This window comes from Adiantum capillus-veneris, chromosome 16 (assembly GCF_014529385.1).
Source record: "Adiantum capillus-veneris isolate H3 chromosome 16, ASM1452938v2, whole genome shotgun sequence".
NCBI lineage: Eukaryota > Viridiplantae > Streptophyta > Polypodiopsida > Polypodiales > Pteridaceae > Adiantum > Adiantum capillus-veneris.
The window spans coordinates 36,137,325-36,149,580 of record NC_140946.1 but is presented as its reverse complement, the minus strand read 5'-3'; positions in this window follow the sequence as shown (position 1 = coordinate 36,149,580).

Below are 12,256 nucleotides of genomic sequence, written 5' to 3'. Positions count from 1 at the left end.
ATCGAGAGGAAGGGAAATTCCATAAGCACAAAGTTGCTGAGTAACTTCGGCTTGCAAAGCAGGGTTGCTCATAGCTTGCTTAAACCTAGTGATAAGATAATTCACAAACATGGGGACATCATCATTAGCAACTTCATGTGAAAAATCAAAGCTATCAATATTCATTCTACTCTCCTGATTATTGTCAGCCATGTTAACAAAATTTATGTATGTACTTAGTGTATGCTTTGGCAATTCAAAACTTTAGTTGCCACTCCTCTTAGCCTTTGAAATCAACTCTTACGTATCTACACCCATGGCTGGAAGTGGTTAATTATAGAGAGTAGTGAAGTAGGTCTAACATAGCAGAGTTTGCTAAGGGCTAGCTCCTTTTGGACTTCTTATGGCTCAATAATGGTAAATCCGTAGGCAAGTCTAAAAAGAATCCATTATTAAGTCCAAAGCTCCCAAGGTGTGCACCATATCCCACATAGTGGGCTCAACAAAATTGATAATAGATCAAAGTTACACTTACCCTAATATACTTAACAACATCAACCATTTATAGGCTACTTAAGGACCTCCCTTCTTAAGCAAGAAAAGAGAAACCAAATGCTCTGATACCAATGTAATGGAATTAGCCTTTTAACTTGAGTTGGAGCTGAAAGTGAATAGCATATTGAGCATTTCCTTGAGCATTCCTTTGTGTGTAGATGTAGAGTGAGAAAGAAAGTGCTTGGATGAAGAGAGAAACACTAACACATTACTTCATTAACATGGCATGAAAGAGAAATTGACACCAATAGAGGACCGGATTAGTTGAAGCCGATCCCCCCTCCAATAGGCATTTGTATTATAGATTCTTCCATGATGGAAAAATTGTTTACAATACAGCTGATTGTGTTCCTTGAGACCTTCTTGATCAGGTGAAGATGGCAAGCTTCACTCACCAAGCATTAGCATAACAACAACAATAAACATGATTAGCATGAATTTGAAAAAAGCCCAGCCTCAATGCCAAGACCTCAAACACCATGAAAGGTGAGGAGAGCTGGCAAGGAGTGAGGAAGAAGAGAGAAGTAGAAGTATCTCTACAAGAAAACAATACCCCCTTGCACATAATCACTCATATCTCTTGTAGAATAGCTTAGCATAGTGATAATGGAGATTTGAGAGATTGATAAGCAAGCATAAGAATTCTCTTGTGTGGATTTGCATCCATAGCCAAGAGCTTATTGTAGTAGGCACTCAACTTCTCAAGCTTGGAGAAGGAGATGAAGTTCTTGCTTCACAAGAGTGTGTGAAGAGAAGAATGAGAGAGAGAGAGAGAGAGAGAGAGAGAGAGAGAGAGAGAGAGAGAGAGAGAGAGAGAGAGAGAGAGAGAGAGAGAGAGAGTTAGCTTGGTCGATCCCCTTTCCTAGTCTTCCCTTGAAGCTCATTGGGCCATGTAGCCCTCTAGCCAATGAGAGCTTGGATCCCTTTGGGGCAAGTTGTGGAGTCTCTTGACAAGTTTCCTTCTTTCCCTCTTGTGAGGTTAAGCTAGCACCCCCCTTGCTTACACACATCCCTTGCCTGCTTGAGGAGTGTGCCTCTACACCTGACATGTGGCCCCTTTCCTCTCATGAGAGTATGGGCCCTTGGTGATGTGCTCACATACTACTCACATCCCTCCTTTGTAGGACTCGCCCCCTTCTTTGTAGCAAGTTCTTTGAACTTGGTAAGTAGGCAGGACCATTGCTTAAGCACAATCCTTGCTTAAGCAAGCTGCCCCCTTGATTGCTTGGACCTTAATTTTCTAAAGCTTAAAAATTAAAGGCTATGTCTTAAGGCTTTTAAAACTTACCTTTGGAGGCTTTAATGAAGCCAACCCTAAGGTCTTTTTCTCCATTGGTTAGCCTTGCTCTTTGATAGACCATCTCTCATTTGGGCCCCTTTACCATTGGCCCCGTGTTGAAATAGATCTATAAGCACATCTGTATCTTAACCCTTGTTCCCATTTATTCTCCCACATTAAGTGATCAGTTGAATATGAGAAAATCATTTGGGTTGGTTAGATATTAGATTTTATGACACACACATACCTATAAAGCTTCTTAATTCATGTAGATTCCTTGGATTAGGCCATCCTTTTATTACCTCTAGGTTTGATGGATCCATCTTGAGAGATAATGTGACCTAAATACTGAATCTCTTGAAAGAAAAACTCACTTTTCTTTCGATTAATAAAAAATGTATTTTGTCATAAGACTTGAAATATTACCTGGAGGTGTTGCTTGTGTTTGTCTAGTGAGTTAGAGTAGATGATTATATCATCAAAGAACACTCCAATAAAGGTTCGATGAGGCTTGAATAGCTTCTCGATCAAGGGGTTGAATGCGGTTGGTACATTGGTGAAGCCAAAAGGCATGACAATGTATTCGTAAAAACCAAACGTAGTGCAAAATGCGGTCTTTACAATGTCTTGATAACTATCCTTATTTGATGGTAGCCACTTTTTAGGTCAATCCTACTGAAGTAGGTCGACCCTTGTAGCTTATCAAATAGGTCTTCTACCCATGGAACAAGAAACCTATTCTTGATAGTGATCCTATTTAGTGCTCTATAGTCAACACACATACGATATGTTACGTCTTTCTTTTGCACTAATAACATAGGTGAACAAAATGGAGATGAGCTAGGCCTAACCATGCCCTTCTCAACTAACTCATGCACTTGCCGCATTATCTCCTCTTGTTGAGTTTGAGAAACTCTATAAGGAGGTTGATTAGGTGGTGAACTTCTTGAAGAAGTTCAATTGCATGGTTATCATTGCCTCGTTTAGGAGGTAGTTCACAAGGGATGTCGTCAATAAAAACATCTTGAAATCCCTTGAGAAAATTGGATAACTCTAATTCCTTGTGATTGTTTATATTTTCTTTTTCTAAAGCATTAGGTTCATTTTAAGAATCTTTAACAAAAATCATGTACACGGAAATAGAGCTTTTTATTGACTTATTAAAAGCTTGGGTATGTACAATGGGTATGGTGTTACCCAACTCTTTGGCATCTATGTACATATTTTTTTCCCTGAACCTAAATTAGATTTTCCTTTCAGGGAATTTAACATTGACAGCCATGTGATCAAACCATGGTGCCCCTAGGATTACATCCTCGTGCTTGAGAGGAGAGATAAAGAAGTCCTCTTTGTCCACATAGCTTTGGACATGGAGCCTCAGTTTCTTAATTAAGGGAGTGATTGAAGCTTCTTGCCCCTTAAAAGAACCATCGTTGGGTAGGACATCTCCCATCTCATAGGCTTGGATGCCTAGCTTGGTGGCCAACTATGTGGATATGAAACTATGAGTAGAACCAGGGTCAAAGAGAATAAAAGCATCATGTTCTCTTACCTTTCCCCAAGCATGGCATAGAGGAGATCCTTTGTGGTGAGCATCCTCTTCTTGGATTTCAACCAAGGTAGCTCTAGGAGGCTCATTTCGTGAATTCTTGTGGCGGAAAGCATGATAGGCATGCCCTTGCTCCCCGCACTTGAAACAATGGTTATCTTTACAATAACACTCAAGATCTTTAGCAGAGAGTTTATTTTTGCCTTTATAAACTCCCTTATCCTTAGCTTTGTTGTTGTTGGGTGTTGCCTTTAGGAGATTTTTGGACAATGTCCTTCCCTTAGGCTCGTTTTTATTACAGTCCTTGTTCTCCGTGGGCTTAAGATTTCTCTTAGCCCCTTGTTGGAAACTGATCCGTGAAGCCACCATGGTACAGTGTATGATCGCGGATATGGTGCGTGGCCTTTGGGAGTTAACATACTCTGCCATATCTTTAGTTAGACCCGCACAAAATTGTTGTTTTTGCTCTCCAAATCCATCTTTTTGAAGATAATGGCTTTGAGATGTAAGTCAACTTGTCTACATATTTGTGAATAGATTTGTGGGGAGAGAGTTTCAAGCTTTGCCATTCAGTGAGTACTTTGTCTTTGGTATCGGTAGCCAAAAACTGCCTCATGATGGAAGCTCTTAAAGCTTTCCATGTTCGTGGAGCTTCACCGTTTGCCCGTAGGCTAGACCACCATTGCCTAGCGGACTTTTGAAAATGCATAGCTACATGGTGTAGCTTAGAGGACTCCATGAGGCCCTCATCTCCAAACGCCGCATCAAATTGTTGAATGAAGGCCAAGACTTTGTCCGTAGCACCAAAGGTGCCATCATAGGTAAGGGAAGAGATGTTCTTTCCTTCCTCTGTGAACTTTTTGAGCTTAGATGACCTCTTCCAGGCGGATATGATTTCCTATGGCCTCTTCTTTTTGGTGGTTTGAAAGATGCACCATCACTTTCTTCAGAAGAGGAAGAGTTTGAGGAGGATGGAGAAGAGGGTGACCTCTTTCTTGCCTTTTTCTTCCCTTGTTCCTCCTTGTCTGCACCATTACTTTCTTCATAAGAGGAAGAGGATGAAGAAGATGGAGAAGAGGGTGACCTCTTTCTTGCATTTTTCTACTCTTGTTTTCTCTCATCCCTCTTTGAATTATGGCATGGAGAAGTGTGCGATGGTCTTCTCCATTTAGGGGGTGTTGGAGAGAGTTTTTCCCACCGTCTTCGTGGAGCCATCTCCGCCGAGGTGGAAGGAGACTCACTTCTTTATCACTCTTTTGGTGGGAGCTCTACCATTGAAACTTGAGTTCTCCTTTAAGAAGGAGATGCATCGTCAAGTAGAAAATTTTTCAGCCCTTCGTACGCCGTCCTCTTCTTCTTCCCTTATCGGAGAGAGGCCTCTTTTGGAAGTCTCACAAGGAGGCTTCCTAGGTACTTTCTCTTCTTGGTGGGGAGTTTAAAGAATCCCATGAGCACGTAGCTGCCGTTGCACTTCACTTTGGAGGGATGGATTGCCTATGGCTTGTTGACGCCTAGAATCAAGGTAGTTAACAAGCATAGGGGCCTCATTAGTAGCTTGTTCATTAGCAAAATCAAAGCTATCAACATTAATTTCACTCTCTTTACTATCGTTAGCCATTATAACAACTTTTAGGTGTAAATTTTTTTTGGGTGTACTTTGACACTTCAAGCCCTAGTTGCTACTCCTCTTAACCCCTTTAGAAAAGCACTCAAGCTCCTATACTCGTGGCTCAAATATCATTAATTACAAGGAATAGAAGAGAGGGTCTTTCAACACCAAAACAGTACCGGCTCTTGTCAAGCTTCTAATAGCTCAATAGTGGTTAAGCCGTAGGCAAGCCCCGTAGGACTCAACTATTAAGACCATAGCTCTCGACGGTGATTCCCCGTTATCTTCACGAAGCAGACGCACTACAAGGCGGGGCTGAAAAATCCATATTCTACTTACTCAATTTCAACTAATAATACCAACCATTTAGTTAGCTTGAGGACCTCTCTTTTTGAGTAGGAAAAGAGAAACCTTGTGCTTTGATACCAATGTAACATTTAATGGTCTAGTAACTTGTGTGTAGCGGAAGATAGCATAGACACAGTGAGCATTTCATTAGAATAGATTCCTAATGAGCATAGAAAGAGTGCTTGGATGGAGAGAGCAACAAAAAGCATAACACCTAGCAAGATAGGCACGAACAATACTTCAAAAAGAGAGAGAAATTAAGCAATTGACAATAGTTGAGGACCGGATTTACATGGAGCCGTGATCCCCCCTCCAAAAGGATTTTTATTATAGGTTTTCCCCATCAAGGGAGACATTTTACAATACAATACTTTGTGTTCCTTCAATAACTTGTTGGTGCAATGAAGATGGAAGCTTCAAGCACCAAGCTCACACTTGTAAAACACAACATCAATTCCCACACGATCTCAGACCCAAGGGCCTCACACACCTTCAAAGATGTGAGAGTAGATCGAGAGGAAGAATGAGTATTCTTATGAGAAAGAAGTATGTCTCCTCACATAATCACTCATAATAGCTTAGCATAGCTTAGTAATTAGCATGGTAGAGGAGATGAGCATGCATTGAAGCTTGGCTCTTGGTTGGATTTGCATCACAAAGCCAAGAGTTGTTGGTGTGGGCCTCCCTTCTCACCAGCTTGGAGTAGATGATGAGCTTTCCATTCAAGCTTGAGAAGGAGATAGTCTTATTTACTCCACACATGAGATTGTGTGAGTATGTGTGTGTTTATGCCTTGCCAAAACCAGCCCACTCTCTCTCTTGGTCGACCACTCTTGCGTTTTACTCATGCTAGCATCCCATTGGACCCTGCAAAGCTTAGCCAATGATAATTAAGAAGCATAAGTGATAGCCTTGTGACATGTGTCCCCCTTTCCACTTTTGTGAGAGCTTTAGGTATTTAATTAATTCAATTAAACTCTCATTGGACCCCTTAGTCTTTTGGCCAATATGAATCAAGCAAGCCATTGGGCTGTTGAATGCTCACTGGACCCCTTGGGAGACTGTCCAATAGTCTTCTAAAGAGATTAATTTCTATTGGTTCTTTTATCAAGTGTTTTTAAATGAATAAACTAAATGTACTCTAGCCTAATTCTCATTGGTCCACCTCTATGGCCATCGAATAGGATTTGAATGTACCTTGGGGGCAACTAGGGTAAGGAGCTGACATGTGGCCCCTATTCCCTTTGTGTAAAGGGATCTTGCTAGAGTGTGTGTGTGTTTCTATCTCATCCCCTACTAAAAGGGCTCACCCCCTCCAAGATAGGGATGTGGGAAGACTTTTGAGTCTTCCCACAAGCATCCAATATTTCCTAGGGTTTGACCATTGGACCTTACCTTTGAATTTTGGAACCTTAGCATTTTGGAAGTCTTAATGGGTTGAACCTTAGGGTCTTTGAAGCCCATTGTTGCACATTGCTCTTTTGCAGATGGCCCCCCCTTTGAATCCCTATTTTCCCTCCTTTGGATCCCTACTGTGTGACCGGTCTGCCAGCTTAACCAATATTCTAGCCTTTTCTCCCCTGGTACTTCCCCATATTAAACGATCAGTTTAACATGAGAAAATCATTTAGGAGAATTAGATATTAGTTATTATGACACCATGCCTCTATAATGTCTTTGAAAGTGGAAAATACTATTTTCAAATTATTTGATTTCTCTGCATGTCTGGATTTAACATGATAATCCAATTCCCTTTGTTGCATCTATGTCTGTCATTTTGCTATTGGCTTTCTCTCTTGATGTCTATGTTTGTCATAATGGTCAGTGTCTGCTCCCCATTTCTCATTGTAGTGATCATCAGTCTATGTAACTGTGTTAGGCTCCTTCCTCTATCAGATTTTGAACTTGATCCTGGTTGTTTACTATACCTGTAAGCATCACTAGCATCAGTATGAACTTTTGCTTTTCCCTTCCCATATGAATGCCAAGATCCATATTAAAGAGAATGTCTTTCAACTCTCTTTGAGTGTCATCTTTGTGAATGTGCTAAGTGTTCAGAGGCTATACGTTGTTTGGTCCCTCTTCGACCTAGATTGACATCGTTTCTTCACCCTGGGTGTGTTGTTGCTTTTTATCATAGCCCTACTTCGATTCCTCAGATACTATGCTGATATGGTTGTGATCCTCAACAAACACTGTAATAGCTCTCCTTCCTTGCACTGGATGATGTGAGGTATTGCAGAAAGATGATTGGATCTGAACTTTAAGTTGGAAATTGGTTTCCTATCAAGAGCTATAGCTCACCACTATGATTGCCAAAATGAAATAAGCTGATCACCTAAAAAATATGCAAGAGTTAGATATTTGGAGCCAAATGCCAAATCTCATATCAGATTAGATGAACAGAATCAAACTTCAGAGGATTAGATTGAGAATTAAGACAAATAACTTAATTGGAATAAAATAATTCAAATGACATGTACTAAGAAAACTCAAAATAAGGATTTAGATTCATAAACTGATTCAAAAGCACAAATTTTAGAAGTACAAATGGTACATCACTCAGCGCTCACAAGCTCTATAAGATGTTTAGCGTCTAGAGTTCCACTAGCTATAAAGTTCGAGTTACCAATATGGGATTAATGGGTCCTATTTGTAGGTATCTGCACTCAGGTTTGCTAATTGGCTGCATAGTCACACAATGTCAGGTGACTATCAATAACTCTTCCTCATGCAAGGTATTCCTAGAGCCAGTTCCCACCTTCTACATCCCTCATTGCACATTGTTTTAAATTTACCTACGCCAACAATTTTTCGTGAAACCAAACCTCTTTCCACAAGCATGCTTGAGGGAATAACTTCACCTTGTCAATAATGTCCCATGTCATAGTGACCCATGCTTGGTCTTGTTTTATGATTGAGACTATAAATCTAGCATATTGGGCCTCTGCATGCATTGTAGTAGGATTGAGGATTCCCATATCACCTTGATTTTTTGGTCTAGCAAGACACTACCATTTTGCCCACTGCCAGTAGACTGTATCTTTGGGGTTATTTTTCCATAGAAATCTTTTCACAAACTATAGGAATACCTTCCAGTTGCATTTATCTATTTTGAGGATTGGCCCTATGAAGGACATGTACTCGATCATAAAATGAATTGATAATCCTCAAACGGCTATGGAATCAAAGGAGCACATATTCCCACCTTTTCATCTTGCCCCAAACTTTGTCAATGGCCCACTAGAACCTTTGTTTGTGGGAGGTTCCAACCCCTATCAGGGCCCCAAGGTGGTGGAAGACCTTTTCTTTTGGGACAATCTCTCTTGAACATTCAAACAGGTCGAACGAATCGTTTTATGATAGAGAAATCATTCTTGGTTTTTCCACAATGAACTTAAATCTAGAGGTTGTGGCAAATGTCTTAAAAATCTCCATAGTCTTTCTCAGCACATGAGGGCTGGATTCTGTTTCCTTGAAGCATTGTTTGATATCTTGCCAATTCAATGTATAGACTAAATGTATTCATAAAAAAAACTGAAGTTAGTTTCACCTTTCTCTTTTTATCAAACATGTTAAATACATGCAAGAAGACCCTAATGTGAGGGCATGACCTCCCTTGCTGGGGTTGATAAGCCTTTCCATCCATGCACAAGTAAGGAGGCTCAAGGAAGTGGCCGATAAGCACGAAGGCAATCGATAGAGGAGGTATGGAGGTATCAAAAAATGTGTGATGCTTATCGATATGGTGAGGTCTAGGTGGGAGCCTCAACTATGATGCCTGGTATTCTTCGGGTGCTATTTTCCTGCCTCATCACCCATTTTGTGGAATCAAGGAGGTGGCTCTCCTCTGTCCTATGCATGGAGGAGAATCCATGATTCCAAGATCCTTTAGTTATTGGTGAGGATCCATAGCACAGAGCGAGGTCAAGTGGCACCATTGAGGAGGCATTGGTGCAGCCAAAGTCGGTTCGAGCTAGAAAATGGTCTATGCCAAGCAGAGGTAGCATACAAGTGCGGTGTAGAAGGCTAGGGTAGGTGCCAAGGTCCTGGGCAGCCAAAGGGTAGCAGGAGTGTATGCCCAATGCAACTTTTTAGGCTAAAACAACTCCAAGTTGACTCGATTGGGATGATAGATGAAGGTGCCCAAAGTGCCCAGTCAGTGCTCGGGAATGTAGTGTTTAGTGTGCTCTAAAAGTCGATCCAAACGGCTCGTCAAACGGAGCCCCGGTGCACAAGATACTGAAGTTTGAAGTTAGAAGGTTTAGCAGATCCCCGACGGGCAGGGCAGCTGGGGACAGGTGGCCCAAGAAGACGTCAACAGATAAATGCATAGAGCTTGAATTATGGAGCATGCCTATCTTCTCGGACTGCGAATCGGAGTCATGTTGAAGGATGCTGGGCCAAATTAGCGACAGCCATGCAATTGGCTAATGGAGACTACTTCAAGCTAGATAAGTTCATGGTGTTTGCACCCCAAAGTGAAAGAAAAGGTCAATTTTGAGAGTCCAGAGAATTACAATGGTGCAGTAGCCATTGCACTGTCAAAGAGTAGAAAGATAAAGAAGAAGATAGAGCAGGGTGTGTCAGGCTACAAAACGATGGCCCCTATTCAACCGCAGAGTCCGAGGGAGGCTATGCATGAAGAAAACCATGGGAACCGAGGTGTAGCTGTTGTATCGCAAAATTGGGGACGCACAATGCAAGATTTATCCAAGAAAATGCAGAAGTTGTGGCTCAGCGTGATGGATAAAGGACAACCAAGAGGAGCAAGGGGCAGGGCAAGGCCGCTGCTAGGTAGGTGCTACGATTGTGGAGAAGAGGGGCACTATGCACCTGATTGTCCTCAGCCACAAAGAGAGGGGAGGCATCTACCCGGTTTTTGGTAGAGGTTGAGGTCAAGGGTAGTTCAATGGTCCAAGAGAGCAAGTGGTGGACAATCGTGTGCAGCCAGCTCCACCAAACGGAGGCAAAGTCCCAAGAGTGAATACCATCGGGGTGGATAAGCAGGATGTCAAAATTTTGGCTAATAAGAGAGAAAGAGTTGAGAGAGAGACAGACACAAAGACAGAGCGGGAAACTAGAGCTCACAAGGATAAAGAGAAGGTGTACGAAGGTAGAGAGCAACCCGAGCCCAACAAAAGAAGGAGACGTTGTAAAATCAAGCAAGCGGATTTCCAATTGGGGTGAGGCTATCCCAAGTACAATCTGGTAAGTGATGTTCAAAATCAAAAAGCAAACATTACTTTTGGTCAATTGTTAGCTTTTAAATCCAAAATTAAGGAGGCAATGGTCCACAAGTGTTAGCACTAAGCTATCGAGAGCTAAGGGAAATGTGCAAGTGGTGCAGAACGTGGATTTGAGGGTAGGTAACCCCACTGGCGTTCTTCCACTAGTGGATGCTGTTATAGAAAAGAGGATGCAGGTCTAGGCCTATATAGATGGTGGAGCGCAGGTTTGCGTCATGACAGAAGCAACCATGAAAGAGACGGGAGTCAAAGCAATAGTCAAGTCGAATGTGCACATGAGGATGGCTAACCATACTAAGGCCAGATGTCTCGGTGTGGCTCAGGATGTGAAGGTCAAGGTGATGGTGGGCATAGAGTGCCTAATAGACTTTTTTGTGATGAAAGCAGGAGATAATGCTTATTCGATTATTTTGGGTAGGCCATGGCTTTTGGCGATAGGTGCTAAGCAAGATTGGGAGAGGAAAGTGTTCACCTTGCTTGACAAAGAGAGGGGAAGGCAGATTGTGTTTGATTTGAAGACCAAGGAGAGCAGTTCTCATCCTATGGCAGTTAAAGATGAGGGTGACACGACGAGCTACGAATATGAAATAGAAACGGGCTATTATGAAGACTACACTAGCACAGAGGAAGAGGAGAGCGAGGACGACATGCTGAAGATAGATGCAGACTTGTTCGGAGTCACCATAGACGACTCCCCACCTAAAGAAAAAGGTATGCAGCCTCAAGCTCATGGTTTAAGCATAGAGGAGGTTTTGAGCATGTTAAGTGAAGATTTGACCAAGGGTGAAAAAGAGGGTTACGTTCAGCTGTGTGAGTCCTATCCAAACCTGTTTGCAATGGAGTACAAGCATTTGCATGGTGCAAAAGGGGTAGAGCACAAGATTGTTCTCAAGGAGGGACATAGGCCTAAAGCACAAAAGCTGAGAAGACTAGGGGAAATCCAAAGGGAGGCCCTTTGGCAGGAGATCAATAAGTTGCTAGATGCAGGCATTATATACCCTGTGAAAGAGTCAGAGTGGGTCTCACCAGTGGTTATAACCCCTAAGAAGAATGGGAAATGGAGAGTGTGTGTTGACTACAAACCACTAAATGCAACGACCAAGAGAAATCACTATCCATTGCCATTTCAAGACGAAATCCTAAACCAGGTGACCGGGCATGAGAGCTAATCGATTATGGATGGTTTTTCAGGGTATTTTTAGATAGGGATTACGCTTGAAGACCAGTTGCAGACCACATTCATATCTCCATGGGGTTGTTTCGCTTACAGTAGGATGCCGTTTGGATTGGCGAATGCATATGCCACCTTCCAAGAATGGATGAACAGGGTATTTGGTCCGTACTTAGGCCGATTTATCAGGGTCTTAATGGATGATATAGGCTGCTATAGTTCAAGATTAGAGCACCTATCGAAGTTGCAGTTATGCTTTCAAAGGCTTGATGAAGAAGGAGGTCAGCTAAACCCCAAGAAGTGAAAGCTAGCACGACCTCGTGTGCAGTTGTTGGGTCATGTGGTATCGCAAAACGGTACAGAGGCTGATCTTGAGAAGGTGAAGGCGTTGGTGCTGATGGAGCCACCATCAAATGCTCAAGGTTTGGCTTCGTTTGTTCATAAGCTGAAGTATCTATCACCTTTCTTTTGGATATTGTCACAATATGTGCATCCCCTTCAAAAGAAGCTCAACGGG